This window comes from Rutidosis leptorrhynchoides, chromosome 10 (assembly GCF_046630445.1).
Source record: "Rutidosis leptorrhynchoides isolate AG116_Rl617_1_P2 chromosome 10, CSIRO_AGI_Rlap_v1, whole genome shotgun sequence".
Classification (NCBI taxonomy): Eukaryota; Viridiplantae; Streptophyta; class Magnoliopsida; order Asterales; family Asteraceae; genus Rutidosis; species Rutidosis leptorrhynchoides.
In genome coordinates, this window is record NC_092342.1 from 18,269,149 (window position 1) to 18,285,942 (window position 16,794).

The following is a 16,794-nucleotide window of genomic DNA, read 5'->3' on the forward strand; positions in this document are numbered from 1 at the left end:
AAATCAAAGTTTATCATAGTTTTTAATTAACTAACCCAAAACAGCCCACGGTGTTACTACGACGGCGTAAATCCGGTTTTACGGTATTTTTCGTGTTTCCAGGTTTTAAATCATTAAGTTAGCATATCATATAGATATAGAACATGTGATTAGTTGATTTTAAAATTCAAGTTAGAAGGATTAACTTTTGTTTGCGAACAAGTTTAGAATTAACTAAACTATGTTCTAGTGATTACAAGTTTAAACCTTCGAATAAGATAGCTTTATATGTATGAATCGAATGATGTTATGAACATCATTACTACCTTAAGTTCCTTGGATAAACCTACTGGAAAAGAGAAAAATGGATCTAGCTTCAACGGATCCTTGGATGGCTCGAAGTTCTTGAAGCAGAATCATGACACGAAAACAAGTTCAAGTAAGATCATCACTTGAAATAAGATTGTTATAGTTATAGAAATTGAACCAAAGTTTGAATATGATTATTACCTTGTATTAGAATGATAACCTACTGTAAGAAACAAAGATTTCTTGAGGTTGGATGATCACCTTACAAGATTGGAAGTGAGCTAGCAAACTTGAAAGTATTCTTGATTTTATGTAACTGGAACTTGTAGAATTTATGAAGAACACTTAGAACTTGAAGATAGAACTTGAGAGAGATCAATTAGATGAAGAAAATTGAAGAATGAAAGTGTTTGTAGGTGTTTTTGGTCATTGGTGTATGGATTAGATATAAAGGATATGTAATTTTGTTTTCATGTAAATAAGTCATGAATGATTACTCATATTTTTGTAATTTTATGAGATATTTCATGCTAGTTGCCAAATGATGGTTCCCACATGTGTTAGGTGACTCACATGGGCTGCTAAGAGCTGATCATTGAAGTGTATATACCAATAGTACATACATCTAAAAGCTGTGTATTGTACGAGTACGAATACGGGTGCATACGAGTAGAATTGTTGATGAAACTGAACGAGGATGTAATTGTAAGCATTTTTATTAAGTAGAAGTATTTTGATAAGTGTATTGAAGTCTTTCAAAAGTGTATAAATACATATTAAAACACTACATGTATATACATTTTAACTGAGTCGTTATGTGACGATCGCTCCAAATCCATATGGACGAACAAGTCATTCATTGATTTCATTGCGAGGTATTTGACCTCTATGTGATACATTTTGTAACATTGTATTCGTTTGAAAAGGTATTTCATAAATGAATATATAAATTCCAGGTTTTTAACATCTGATGATTTCTACGTATAGACAATCACCATTTAAATGGTTTACAATAATACATCTGTTGACAATACAGTCAAAATAAGATACATGGTAATGGTTTGGTGAATGCAAGTTTCTTGTATATAGCATGTATGACTCCAAGCACATATCTTGTATCACGTATAAGCAAACAGCGGAAGACTTCTAGAATCCTGAGAATAAACATGCTTCAAGTGTCAACACCAAGGTTGGTGAGTTCATAGTTTTAATATTACACATAATCCGTATATCAATGTGGATTACAAAAGTTCAGTTGTTTTATTTAAAACGTTTATCAATAGGTTTTACATAAAAAGTGGATCACAAGATTTCAGTTGTTTCATCCGAAACGTTTATCAAAATATTCTACGAAATTGAGCACCCTGGTAACTAAACTTAACGTATATATAATTTATACCCTTTGTATAATCATCTTAATAATACACGCAAACCAACGTGTACGCTTCTCAAATAGCATACGTCCGTTAAAAGGCTAGTGCTCTAGCTCGGACGGGGATATCAAACCCTATGGATCCATATACTACTACTCGCGCCCACCAGTTCTTATAACTGGCAGTTACTAGTTACCAAAGCTAAGGGATTTTCGGTTCAAACTCAGTGTAGAATTAAGTATGTACTTGTATCCATTGCATTTAAAATAAATTGCATGTATTCTCAGCCCAAAAATGTAGAGAGTAAAAGGGATCTTATGAAACTCACAGTTAAATATTGATATACAATATTGTAGGAAAGCACGTAGACGCATCGGAGATGATAAACACGAGGTTTGCTTCACAAAAATACCCCCGAACATTACCCATAACCTCCTTGGTAATAACCCATATTTTCCTTAACTCTATCCCGCTTGAAAACATATTTTGAAAGTGACACACTCATGACCTCGTCGTAGTATTTTAGGTATAATACTAATAATAATAGATTAATATTAATCTTAATAATAATAATAATAATAATAATAATAATAATAATAATAATAAATAATATTACGGAGTATATATATATTTGTGTATGTGTGTGATTTAAATCGAGCGAAAACACTGGAATTTATAGATGTGGCCTGAAATCTGGAGTCATGCGACTCGCATGGAAATGGCCTTCTGGCCATGCGACTCGCATGAGGACCAGGGACAGCTCACATTGTTTTGGCTCCTAGCTTGTCGACATAATATAAAATAAATATAAATATATAAATAATTAATATAATTATTTATATATTATATTTTATTCTTGTGCATAGTAGACTAGATATTTTTGGTCCGTTGCGTCGGGCGTTTCTTCTTGACTCGGGTCCCGGTTCCGGATTTTCAGACGTCCTTGCGTACTATTTTATATCGTGTACTTTGCGTTCCGCAACTTGTACTCTTGTCATTTTTAGACGTTCTTCATCAATAATTTGAACCTTTTTAATTGTATCTTGTACATTTGAGCATTTTGGACCTTTCCGTCTTCAATTCTTCGTTTTCGCCTTTTGTCTTCGCACTTATTAAATATAAACGAATATTACTTGAATATGGAACAATTACAACTAAAATCCTGTCTTTCTTGGGGGATAATGCTATGAAATATATGTTCCTTTTTAGCCTTATCAATAGCCTTAAATTATCCCTTAATTATATCACTCAAAGTGTATCTTAAACTTTCGAGTGTTTTGGTCATTTACTTCTATAAATCATCGTCTCGCTATTTGTTAAAATACATTTTTATAATAGCGTTTTACTGTAGCAAAGTTACGGAGGAATGAAGTATTTTTGATAAGAAATAGATTATAGGATGTAGTTTAGTACCCTGTAATACATAATTTACATATGCATATATAATACTAAAATTCCATAAGTTACGGAGGAATCTACGGAAGCTGTCAGGCAAAGGTAACAATAACAGATACGCTAAGATATGAATTTATCTATACACAGTCTATGCAATAGAGGCAGTAAGACGTGTCTAGACTTTAAGGATAATAAGCAAATAAATTTCGACACTAAATGATAAGCAAAACTTTTGACAAGCAGACACGGTCGAAGTCCAGACTCACTAATGCATCTAAACAACTATCAATTAGACACACTAATGCAAGACCTGGTTCGCTAAGACCACCGCTCTGATACCACATGTCATACCCCGTCCAAATTCTTCCTGAACGAATACAATAACATCTGGTACCATTGCGATGAACGGACCTCTATATGCCATGAACGACTCCATGCAATATCTTTAAAATGAGCAAATGCACAGCGGGAGATTTCTTTCATACCTGAGAGTAAACATGCTTTAAAGTGTCAACCAAAAGGTTGGTGAGTTCATAGGTTTATCATAAAACAATAAAATTCTATAATTTTGATAGACCACAAGATTTAAATGCTGCATGGTACAAATGGGCCCGAATCATATACCCACTTGTAATGTACATACGATATCTTTTAAATACAGTACACCTTTCTCGTGTACGAAAACCATTTTTCATAAATTTTAGTAACCGTACACATATCTTGTGCACAAAAATAACATACACATAACCTGTGTATAAAATCATTCTCTCGATACATAACATTCACTTTTCATTGCTTTCATAGCTTGGCTTGGTAACCGACTTTAACAATATGCATATAGAATATCCCCATCATTCCGGGATCCTCCTTCGGACATGATATAAATTTCGAAGTACTAAAGCATCCGGTACTTTAGATGGGGCTTGTTGGGCCCGATAGATCTATCTTTAGAGTTCGCGTCAATTAGGGGTGCACTAATTCTCAAAATTAGTGATGTTCCCTAATTCTTAGGTTACCAAGCAATAATAATCAGGGGAAAAAAATATTCATATCAATTGTGGCAATTATCACGTCCACATAATTCAATGGTGGCAATTATCACGTCCACATAATTCATTCGAGAAATGTTTTGCTTGTGTCTATCTCGTCAAACATTTATAAAAGCATTTCATGTATTCTCATTTCAAAATATATTTCAAAAGCATTTAATAAAGCAGTTGTAAAAACAGCACATGTATTCTCAGTCCCAAAAATGTAAAGAGTAAAAGGGAATCAAATGAACTCACCATACTGTATTTTGTAGTAAAAATACATATGACGACATTGAACAAGTGTAGGGTTGGTCTCGGATTCACGAACCTATATCAATTATATATATATATATATATATATATATATTAAAACATATACTTGTAATTGAACAAATTTAAATATATTATTATTAGTGATATAATTGTTATATTAATAAATTATATGTTTCATTAATTAATTAATTATATTTATTTTATATATTTTAAATAAATACTTAATACTTGGCTTGAAGTTCAATTTGTTGCATCTTAATTCGTCCGAATTGAAATGAACTTTTAGTTTATCTAAAGATTTAGACCAAAGATGTAATTACAAATCTATGCTTATGCATGTTCTATTAATGACCGAATAACCAGGGGCGTCTTTGGACATAGGCAAGATAGGCAACCTCCTAGGGCCCAAAAAGTTTGAAGGGCCCAAAATTTTAAATATGTATAAATATTTTTCTTAAAATATTCTACAGTATTTAGTAAAATAAAAAATTGTCAATTAAAGTTGTTATATTTTTATTTTAAATAGTTAAATGCATTATAAGTATATAAAAACTGATAATTTAAGTATTAACTTTTTATACGTATTAAAAAAATTAAACGTGTGTAAGGACCTATTTTTGTTTTCGCTTAGGGCCTTCGAATTATTGAGACGGCCCTGCGAATAACGATCTTAGACTATTCGTTAATAAACCAACCACTACACATACTCGAACCTTAACGCCATGATTGGTTGATAAACTCCATATTGCTAGGCTAAAGGCCAATAAGTACTAATTAGGCCATTTAAGAGCCGTTAATTTGTTTAATGCTAATTAAATTAGAGTTAATTAATTTAAAGGCCATGTCAATAAACTGTAATTATAACTATACCTATAGTTAAAACCCATGTTAATAAACAGTAAATGTTTAAAGACAAATTAATTAAGAATAGTTAAGGAGGATGATTACCGGAAAACATGGTCCCACGTGAATTCCCTAAACCAATTTTCTAAACTATATTTGATCCTTAAAAGTTGTATAACTTCCCTTTTTAAATCTTATAAGAATGGTTCAAAAGCCAAAAGAGTTTTCTCTACATCTTTATTTATTATTTTATTTTATATATTATTATTTTGTAAAGGCATATGATTTTCATATTTATATAATAGCAGAAAAAGTTAGTTTCTCTAAATGTTTGCAATCTTGAAGATTTAATACTGAAATCTTATCCAAAAATTTTTAGTTTTATTTACAGGACAAATATCAAGAAAAAAAAAATCATAAACTGGTCAATCAAATTGACCCACTTGGACCATGTGAGCCATGAGAAGGACATCCACATTTAAATAGTTAATTATGTACTGGCTTTATCTTGTGCAAAATGTCATCCAAATATAAACAGGGACCTATGCATGTGACCCATATGTCACATTTATGGCTTGGCTAGATCATATTTAACATTTTATTCAGGAAACAAAAACTAACCATAAATGGAAGTTCAGTGACCGTAGTCCATGAGTTGGCGAGGTTTGAAGCAGCAAACTCAACTTCTCCAAAGTGGCCTGCAAACATGATTCTTGTAGACCGCACGAACCCTGGATGTATTGGGATATTGTTTGTTGTGATTTCAGGTAAATAAAGTCGTATGGAAAGAGTTGAGTTGTTAAGTTGATCTTGTGTTACTATGTCACGAGTAGCGACCTCGTTGATTAAATGATCGTGGGAGCGATTGGTCCCTCTAGGAACTTGAACCGTCGTCGTATAGTGTCAACCACCAGGATATTTGGTCGATTATTTATTTATTTATTTATTTTTTTCATTAACCATGTTTTTTTTTTCTTTTTTTTTTTTTTAGTTGAAGTAAAGGTGGTGAGCCAAAGGGTGATGGGTTATGGAGATATGGGTTTGGTTTGCAACAATGGACGAATTTGTTCATGGTGGTTCTAATGGTAGTGGCATGGTGGTCGATGATTGTGGGGAGGTGGTGGTTTCGGTTTTTGAATGAAGGTGGTGATGGTAAGTAGTTTTCACAAAAAATGGTGGTGATGGCCAAAAGGTTATGATGGCCGACGTTGGTGATGGAGTTTGATGGTGGTGTCGGGTGTGGTGTGATTTTTGAATTTCACGAAGGAATATGAGAGAGAGAGAGGAAGGTTCACGGCGGTTTGGTGGCGGGTGTGGTGGTGACTTGGTGGTAGTGGTGGCTCGGTGTTGGGCTTGTAATAGCCGATGTGTGAAGATCAAACAGAAAAAGAAGATGGAAGGATAGTAATAGTTATATTCGATGATTCTACCTCGTAAACGAATTAGAGATTAAAAATTGAAACAAAATGGTTGTATGGATGTTAATCTCATCGTGGAGTAGTTTGAGAGGGTGGTGTTTGTTGAATCACATAACATAAGTTAGTATGCAGAAAGAAGGTGTGGGTTGTAATCCCACTACAAGTGTAATAATAATATATATTTAATAAAGTGGTGATTGTTGTGTTCATGAAGAAGAATAAACAAGAGAAATATGTGGTGTGTTAATTAATGAATGGAGAAGTAATATTTAAACAAAATAAAGAAGACAATAACATGTTCATATATACTGTGTGTGATTGGCATTTGAGAAAGCAAAAATAAAATATTATTATATCTTAATATATACATTCACATGCTAGTTCACTATGAGTTGGCAAAGAAAATGACATTGATATTATTAAAATAAACATTCATTTTTCTCATGAGTAAAAGAAAAATTCGCCATTTATTTTGTTTATATGTACCGACGGTTTATCGCAGACAGGGTTTCGTACTCCGTTGTTAATCAGTAACGGATAAATGTCTTCGGAAAAATTCCAAATTCTTATCTTAATTATATTTATTTATTTCAGTCATTATGGTATAAAATTAGGTCATAAAAATTAAATTAACTATTCGCTCTTAACCCCAAGTAAAATATAGTTAGTGTTAAAATTTATCAAATAACTTCTAAATATATTATTAATAAGCCTATAATTTATAAAACTCATTTTCGGATCACCGATTATTGTAAAATCATATAAGTTTGAATTTAACTTGGTTAAATACCCATTGAATGATGAACGAGTATTACAATTGTTTACTAAATGAATTTGAAACCATTTATATTCGAATTACATTATATTTATTTTGTTTTAATAATAATGATTTAATTATTTCATAGATTATAATTAGTTCAAATCATCAATTCATATAACACTTTATTTAATATTTCTAATTATTATTAATATACCTATATATACATATATATACATATTTATTTACAATTAAAAGTTCGTGAATCGCCGAGAACAGTCAAAGGTCAAATGAATATATGAAACAGTTCAAAATCTTTGAGACTCAACCTAACAGACTTTGCTTATCGTGTCAAAATATTAAATCGTATCGAGAGTTTGGTTTAAAATTAGTCGAAATTTTCCGGGTCGTCACAGTACCTACCCGTTTAAGAAATTTCGTCCCGAAATTTGATTGGGATGGTCATTGCTAACAATAAATATGTTTTCATGACTCATATGAGTTGAAATTTTGAGCTTTATCACCATTGAGTAATGAGGATAAAATAATTCGATAATTCGAAGAGTACGAATGAAGCTATCACCTAAAGAGTGAAATTAGGAATTAAAGATTCGTCTTAACTTTTGACGTGGTAACGGTTGAATTCTGGAATTCAAGGAATTTAAAGAAAATCTTTGAAATCTATAAGATTTGATTCTTCGGGTTTTATGGAAATTAAGATCTCTTTAATTAAATGCGATCATCTGCCGCGATTGCTTTGTCTGATATTTTCACTATAAATTACCTTTTCCGTTCCATTAATTTTTCACCACTTCAATACTTTCTTTCTTAATTCACATTTACAAAGAGTTTGAAAATACTTAATCCATTTCTGATCCTTGTACTTATCCTGACTATCGTATCTGTCATTCTTTTTTTTCCATTTACCACCGGAGGAATCTGTTTACTTCTACTTTGCTTTTGAGGTAATTGTATTTATCATACTCCCGTGTTTTTATGTTACTATTCGTATTAATGTGCACGGTTTGTGATTTCAGTGTTGTTGTCGAGTTTTATATCCTCCCTTATGTTTTAGAGCTCTTTGCCTTTTTATTCTCTTCTCGACCTCTAGTAAAGTGAGTAATGGTTCAGAGTTCGTAAGTATGGAGGTTCGAATGATTATAGTATTCTATGCAGAAAGGAATATATTAGCACGATTTGATTTGTCAAATTACCAGAATCCATGAGGATGGAACTATCAAGAATATATTTTCTTGATATGTTCAGAAGTTAAATAGAATGATAGAGTTATGTAACATGACACATAATGATTCTATGATTTACTGTGAACCATCATCACGTTTCGTTAGAAACTCAGCATGACTTATTGTAATATAATCACGTTGGCCAAGCGCCATTTTATTATACTAACCCATGCTTCAATTCCCAACACTTCTCCACAATTCATTCATAATTTATACTTAGATTTTACAGAAGTTTCCAATATAATGGAATACAGATAGCACAATGAGGTATATATTTTTGGACGAGAATATTTATGAAAATATCTTCAGAAATATCATAGATATTTATGATGATATTTTGGAATTTCTAAGTTCGAAGGTTGATAAGGAAAAATTTTCCGCAAGATTTTAACATGACTTAGGAGCAAGATATTCTTTAAAGATTTCATCGGATCCAGAATTACCTGGATTCTTTGAATATAGGGTTTTGTCCTTGTATTTGTCCTTGGTCTCCTTCATGGTTAGCTCAATCCGTTTTTCAGTACCAAATTTTCTATCGAGTGTTCCTAACACTCCATTTTTTTTTATCATTTAAACTCTTGGCCATTTAGGCCATCTACAATTTTACTGTTTCGTCTGCATTTAATGCAGCCATATATGAATAGTCGGTTATCAATCCGAGGTGTTTTCAGGAGAATTTGTGTTTTAGATGATTAAACGCTGATGGTAGTATGATGGAATATAAGAGGTTCTCTGGTAACAATAAATGAGCACGCATATATATATCAAGGTTATAATAAGGTTGTTTTGAATGAAAAGTCGAAGTTGATTTGCTGGAGTTGTGATAAAATTGGCTAATTTTGAAAAGGTATTGTAAAGTTATTTTCGGTAATAACACGCCAATGGATCTGGCACAGTTTTGAATTCAAAGTATGGCTTTGAAAGATGTAGGAATCTAAATGTGATGTCTTCTGTTAAATCTTGACTTGGATTTTGATCGGTCAAAATCCGAATATGAAATTAAATTTGAATGAAAATGGTTATTCTTTGGTGAACGGATACGTATATCTGTGGTTGTAAGTAGGATAGTAAATGATTGTTGAATCGGATTTGAAGAATGTACAGTGTAACTTATTAATGTGAAACTAAATATTCCTCGGGTATTACCTACCCGTTAAAATATTTTCACCATTAACAGTTTGTACGAAAGAATTTTTAATTACAATCTTTATGAAAACATATATACACATATATTTTTTTTTTCAGTTGTAAATCGTGAATTTAACGAGTTAATATGATATTAAACTCATCTGATTTACGGCTAGAATTAGAGTACATAATCTCTAAAACATTAGAGATTACATAATCGTCACGAAGAACGAAGATAATAGATATAGAACGATACGTAGAATGATGATTATACACGAGGTACAGAATGAGATGTTGAGGCATGGATTGTTGATGGTACTAGTGCTATTACTGATGGTACTGTTGGTGCCGATGATGTTGCTGAAGCTGGTAAATTTTGCACCATATTCTCCAAATTGATTACTCGAGCGCGAAGTTCGTTGACTTATTCTATTATTCCGGGATGATTGTCGGTCAAAACGAGCGGATGAATAAGATCTAGAATTCGAGATAGTATATAATCATGACAAGATACTCTGGAAATGAGAGAGAAAATAGTATTTCGAACAGGTTTGTCGGTAAGTGCTTCAGGTTCTTTACCAAGAGGGCAATAAGGTGGGTGGAAAGAATCGCCTTCTTCTTGTCTCCAATGATTTAGTGGACTACGAACCCATCAGATGAATTGAGGATGGCCGATTGGTTGATTCATTCTGGTGACACTGCTTTCGGAGCTTAAGTGAAACTACATATCGGAATAGCCGTCGGAATAACTATCGGAATAGCTATCGAAATCTGAGGGACTCGAACTGGTTGAGGGATTCATCTCGTACGATCAAATGAAGTATTTTTGATAAGAAATAGATTATAGGATGTAGTTTAGTACCCTGTAATACATAATTTACATATGCATATATAATACTAAAATTCCATAAGTTACGGAGGAATCTACGGAAGCTGTCAGGCAAAGGTAACAATAACAGATACGCTAAGATATGAATTTATCTATACACAGTCTATGCAATAGAGGCAGTAAGACGTGTCTAGACTTTAAGGATAATAAGCAAATAAATTTCGACACTAAATGATAAGCAAAACTTTTGACAAGCAGACACGGTCGAAGTCCAGACTCACTAATGCATCTAAACAACTATCAATTAGACACACTAATGCAAGACCTGGTTCGCTAAGACCACCGCTCTGATACCACATGTCATACCCCGTCCAAATTCTTCCTGAACGAATACAATAACATCTGGTACCATTGCGATGAACGGACCTCTATATGCCATGAACGACTCCATGCAATATCTTTAAAATGAGCAAATGCACAGCGGGAGATTTCTTTCATACCTGAGAGTAAACATGCTTTAAAGTGTCAACCAAAAGGTTGGTGAGTTCATAGGTTTATCATAAAACAATAAAATTCTATAATTTTGATAGACCACAAGATTTAAATGCTGCATGGTACAAATGGGCCCGAATCATATACCCACTTGTAATGTACATACGATATCTTTTAAATACAGTACACCTTTCTCGTGTACGAAAACCATTTTTCATAAATTTTAGTAACCGTACACATATCTTGTGCACAAAAATAACATACACATAACCTGTGTATAAAATCATTCTCTCGATACATAACATTCACTTTTCATTGCTTTCATAGCTTGGCTTGGTAACCGACTTTAACAATATGCATATGGAATATCCCCATCATTCCGGGATCCTCCTTCGGACATGATATAAATTTCGAAGTACTAAAGCATCCGGTACTTTAGATGGGGCTTGTTGGGCCCGATAGATCTATCTTTAGAGTTCGCGTCAATTAGGGGTGCACTAATTCTCAAAATTAGTGATGTTCCCTAATTCTTAGGTTACCAAGCAATAATAATCAGGGGAAAAAAATATTCATATCAATTGTGGCAATTATCACGTCCACATAATTCAATGGTGGCAATTATCACGTCCACATAATTCATTCGAGAAATGTTTTGCTTGTGTCTATCTCGTCAAACATTTATAAAAGCATTTCATGTATTCTCATTTCAAAATATATTTCAAAAGTATTTAATAAAGCAGTTGTAAAAACAGCACATGTATTCTCAGTCCCAAAAATGTAAAGAGTAAAAGGGAATCAAATGAACTCACCATACTGTATTTTGTAGTAAAAATACATATGACGACATTGAACAAGTGTAGGGTTGGTCTCGGATTCACGAACCTATATCAATTATATATATATATATTAAAACATATACTTGTAATTGAACAAATTTAAATATATTATTATTAGTGATATAATTGTTATATTAATAAATTATATGTTTCATTAATTAATTAATTATATTTATTTTATATATTTTAAATAAATACTTAATACTTGGCTTGAAGTTCAATTTGTTGCATCTTAATTCGTCCGAATTGAAATGAACTTTTAGTTTATCTAAAGATTTAGACCAAAGATGTAATTACAAATCTATGCTTATGCATGTTCTATTAATGACCGAATAACCAGGGGCGTCTTTGGACATAGGCAAGATAGGCAACCTCCTAGGGTCCAAAAAGTTTGAAGGGCCCAAAATTTTAAATATGTATAAATATTTTTCTTAAAATATTCTACAGTATTTAGTAAAATAAAAAATTGTCAATTAAAGTTGTTATATTTTTATTTTAAATAGTTAAATGCATTATAAGTATATAAAAACTGATAATTTAAGTATTAACTTTTTATACGTATTAAAAAAATTAAACGTGTGTAAGGACCTATTTTTGTTTTCGCCTAGGGCCTTCGAATTATTGAGACGGCCCTGCGAATAACGATCTTAGACTATTCGTTAATAAACCAACCACTACACATACTCGAACCTTAACGCCATGATTGGTTGATAAACTCCATATTGCTAGGCTAAAGGCCAATAAGTACTAATTAGGCCATTTAAGAGCCGTTAATTTGTTTAATGCTAATTAAATTAGAGTTAATTAATTTAAAGGCCATGTCAATAAACTGTAATTACCATATATACTAACCAACACCCAAATTTTGGTCGTTTGATCCCAACCCCCACCCAATTTCCCCCAAAAACGACAACAAGGAAAAAAGGGGAAAAAAATACAAAACACCCCCTAAAAAATGTAAAAAGTTACATCCCAACCCTCAAACCAGGGGTATCAAGTGTAAAATCAATATTTTAATAAAAAAACTTAATTAAACTTCACCCATATTTTCAACGGGACATACCTTTCCGCTCGACTCGCGTTAAAATTTTTCAAACCAACCGTTCAACTCAAAAAAATCTAACGAACACAACGGGACTAACTATACGCGAAACGGACACTTCTAAAAAAACGCTAAATACCTCGGATTATATTCAATACTCAACGGGACATATCTTCCCGCTCGGCTCGCGTTAATTTTTTTCGAACCAACCGTTCAACTCAAAAAAATCTAACGAACACAACGGGACTAACTATACGCGAAACGGACACTTCTAAAAAAACGCTAAATACCTCGGATTCTATTCAATACTCAACGGGACATATCTTCCCGCTCGGCTCGCGTTAACCCGAAAGGTCCCGCGGCATCGCGCGGGCCCATTTTACTAGTTATAACTATACCTATAGTTAAAACCCATGTTAATAAACAGTAAATGTTTAAAGACAAATTAATTAAGAATAGTTAAGGAGGATGATTACCGGAAAACATGGTCCCACGTGAATTCCCTAAACCAATTTTCTAAACTATATTTGATCCTTAAAAGTTGTATGACTTCCCTTTTTAAATCTTATAAGAATGGTTCAAAAGCCAAAAGAGTTTTCTCTACATCTTTATTTATTATTTTATTTTATATATTATTATTTTGTAAAGGCATATGATTTTCATATTTATATAATAGCAGAAAAAGTTAGTTTCTCTAAATGTTTGCAATCTTGAAGATTTAATACTGAAATCTTATCCAAAAAATTTTAGTTTTATTTACAGGACAAATATCAAGAAAAAAAAAAATCATAAACTGGTCAATCAAATTGACCCACTTGGACCATGTGAGCCATGAGAAGGACATCCACATTTAAATAGTTAATTATGTACTGGCTTTATCTTGTGCAAAATGTCATCCAAATATAAACAGGGACCTATGCATGTGACCCATATGTCACATTTATGGCTTGGCTAGATCATATTTAACATTTTATTCAGGAAACAAAAACTAACCATAAATGGAAGTTCAGTGACCGTAGTCCATGAGTTGGCGAGGTTTGAAGCAGCAAACTCAACTTCTCCAAAGTGGCCTGCAAACATGATTCTTGTAGACCGCACGAACCCTGGATGTATTGGGATATTGTTTGTTGTGATTTCAGGTAAATAAAGTCGTATGGAAAGAGTTGAGTTGTTAAGTTGATCTTGTGTTACTATGTCACGAGTAGCGACCTCGTTGATTAAATGATCGTGGGAGCGATTGGTCCCTCTAGGAACTTGAACCGTCGTCGTATAGTGTCAACCACCAGGATATTTGGTCGATTATTTATTTATTTATTTATTTTTTTCATTAACCATGTTTTTTTTTTCTTTTTTTTTTTTTTAGTTGAAGTAAAGGTGGTGAGCCAAAGGGTGATGGGTTATGGAGATATGGGTTTGGTTTGCAACAATGGACGAATTTGTTCATGGTGGTTCTAATGGTAGTGGCATGGTGGTCGATGATTGTGGGGAGGTGGTGGTTTCGGTTTTTGAATGAAGGTGGTGATGGTAAGTAGTTTTCACAAAAAATGGTGGTGATGGCCAAAAGGTTATGATGGCCGACGTTGGTGATGGAGTTTGATGGTGGTGTTGGGTGTGGTGTGATTTTTGAATTTCACGAAGGAATATGAGAGAGAGAGAGGAAGGTTCACGGCGGTTTGGTGGCGGGTGTGGTGGTGACTTGGTGGTAGTGGTGGCTCGGTGTTGGGCTTGTAATAGCCGATGTGTGAAGATCAAACAGAAAAAGAAGATGGAAGGATAGTAATAGTTATATTCGATGATTCTACCTCGTAAACGAATTAGAGATTAAAAATTGAAACAAAATGGTTGTATGGATGTTAATCTCATCGTGGAGTAGTTTGAGAGGGTGGTGTTTGTTGAATCACATAACATAAGTTAGTATGCAGAAAGAAGGTGTGGGTTGTAATCCCACTACAAGTGTAATAATAATATATATTTAATAAAGTGGTGATTGTTGTGTTCATGAAGAAGAATAAACAAGAGAAATATGTGGTGTTTTAATTAATGAATGGAGAAGTAATATTTAAACAAAATAAAGAAGACAATAACATGTTCATATATACTGTGTGTGATTGGCATTTGAGAAAGCAAAAATAAAATATTATTATATCTTAATATATACATTCACATGCTAGTTCACTATGAGTTGGCAAAGAAAATGACATTGATATTATTAAAATAAACATTCATTTTTCTCATGAGTAAAAGAAAAATTCGCCATTTATTTTGTTTATATGTACCGACGGTTTATCGCAGACAGGGTTTCGTACTCCGTTGTTAATCAGTAACGGATAAATGTCTTCGGAAAAATTCCAAATTCTTATCTTAATTATATTTATTTATTTCAGTCATTATGGTATAAAATTAGGTCATAAAAATTAAATTAACTATTCGCTCTTAACCCCAAGTAAAATATAGTTAGTGTTAAAATTTATCAAATAACTTCTAAATATATTATTAATAAGCCTATAATTTATAAAACTCATTTTCGGATCACCGATTATTGTAAAATCATATAAGTTTGAATTTAACTTGGTTAAATACCCATTGAATGATGAACGAGTATTACAATTGTTTACTAAATGAATTTGAAACCATTTATATTCGAATTACATTATATTTATTTTGTTTTAATAATAATGATTTAATTATTTCATAGATTATAATTAGTTCAAATCATCAATTCATATAACACTTTATTTAATATTTCTAATTATTATTAATATACCTATATATACATATATATACATATTTATTTACAATTAAAAGTTCGTGAATCGCCGAGAACAGTCAAAGGTCAAATGAATATATGAAACAGTTCAAAATCTTTGAGACTCAACCTAACAGACTTTGCTTATCGTGTCAAAATATTAAATCGTATCGAGAGTTTGGTTTAAAATTAGTCGAAATTTTCCAGGTCGTCACAGATCAACTATTACCCAAATAGTATCAAAACCACTTGCAGTCCTTGGCAATTTAGTGATGAAATCCATGGTAATGTTTTCCCATTTCCATTCCGGGATTTCGGGTTGTTGAAGTAGACTTGATGGTTTCTGATGCTCAGCTTTGACCTTAGAACATGTCAAACATTCTCCTACGTATTTAGCAACATCGGCTTTCATACCCGGCCACCAAAAATGTTTCTTGAGATCCTTGTACATCTTCCCCGTTCCAGGATGTATTGAGTATCTGGTTTTATGAGCTTCTCTAAGTACCATTTCTCTCATATCTCCAAATTTTGGTACCCAAATCCTTTCAGCCCTATACCGGGTTCCGTCTTCCCGAATATTAAGATGCTTCTCCGATCCTTTGGGTATTTCATCCTTTAAATTTCCCTCTTTTAAAACTCCTTGTTGCGCCTCCTTTATTTGAGTAGTAAGGTTATTATGAATCATTATATTCATAGATTTTACTCGAATGGGTTCTCTGTCCTTCCTGCTCAAGGCATCGGCTACCACATTTGCCTTCCCCGGGTGGTAACGAATCTCAAAGTCGTAATCATTCAACAATTCAATCCACCTACGCTGCCTCATATTCAGTTGTTTCTGATTAAATATGTGTTGAAGACTTTTGTGGTCGGTATATATAATACTTTTGACCCCATATAAGTAGTGCCTCCAAGTCTTTAATGCAAAAACAACCGCGCCTAATTCCAAATCATGCGTCGTATAATTTTGTTCGTGAATCTTCAATTGTCTAGACGCATAAGCAATCACCTTCGTTCGTTGCATTAATACACAACCGAGACCTTGCTTTGATGCGTCACAATAAATCACAAAATCATCATTCCCTTCAGGCAATGACAATAT

General features: G+C 32.7%; 2 long non-coding RNA genes across 2 annotated transcripts; both read right to left on the minus strand.

Annotated features, from left to right (window-relative positions):
* Positions 1–3,405: 3,405 nt before the first annotated feature.
* LOC139872665 (uncharacterized) lies at positions 3,406–6,177 on the minus strand. Its single transcript, XR_011767124.1, has 3 exons — positions 5,825–6,177; positions 4,343–4,415; positions 3,406–3,541 (listed from the first exon to the last, which is right to left on the minus strand). It is a non-coding gene; the product is annotated as an uncharacterized lncRNA (long non-coding RNA).
* Positions 6,178–10,943: 4,766 nt separating this feature from the next.
* Positions 10,944–14,295, minus strand: LOC139872725 (uncharacterized). Its single transcript, XR_011767145.1, has 3 exons — positions 13,943–14,295; positions 11,881–11,953; positions 10,944–11,079 (listed from the first exon to the last, which is right to left on the minus strand). It is a non-coding gene; the product is annotated as an uncharacterized lncRNA (long non-coding RNA).
* Positions 14,296–16,794: the final 2,499 nt, after the last annotated feature.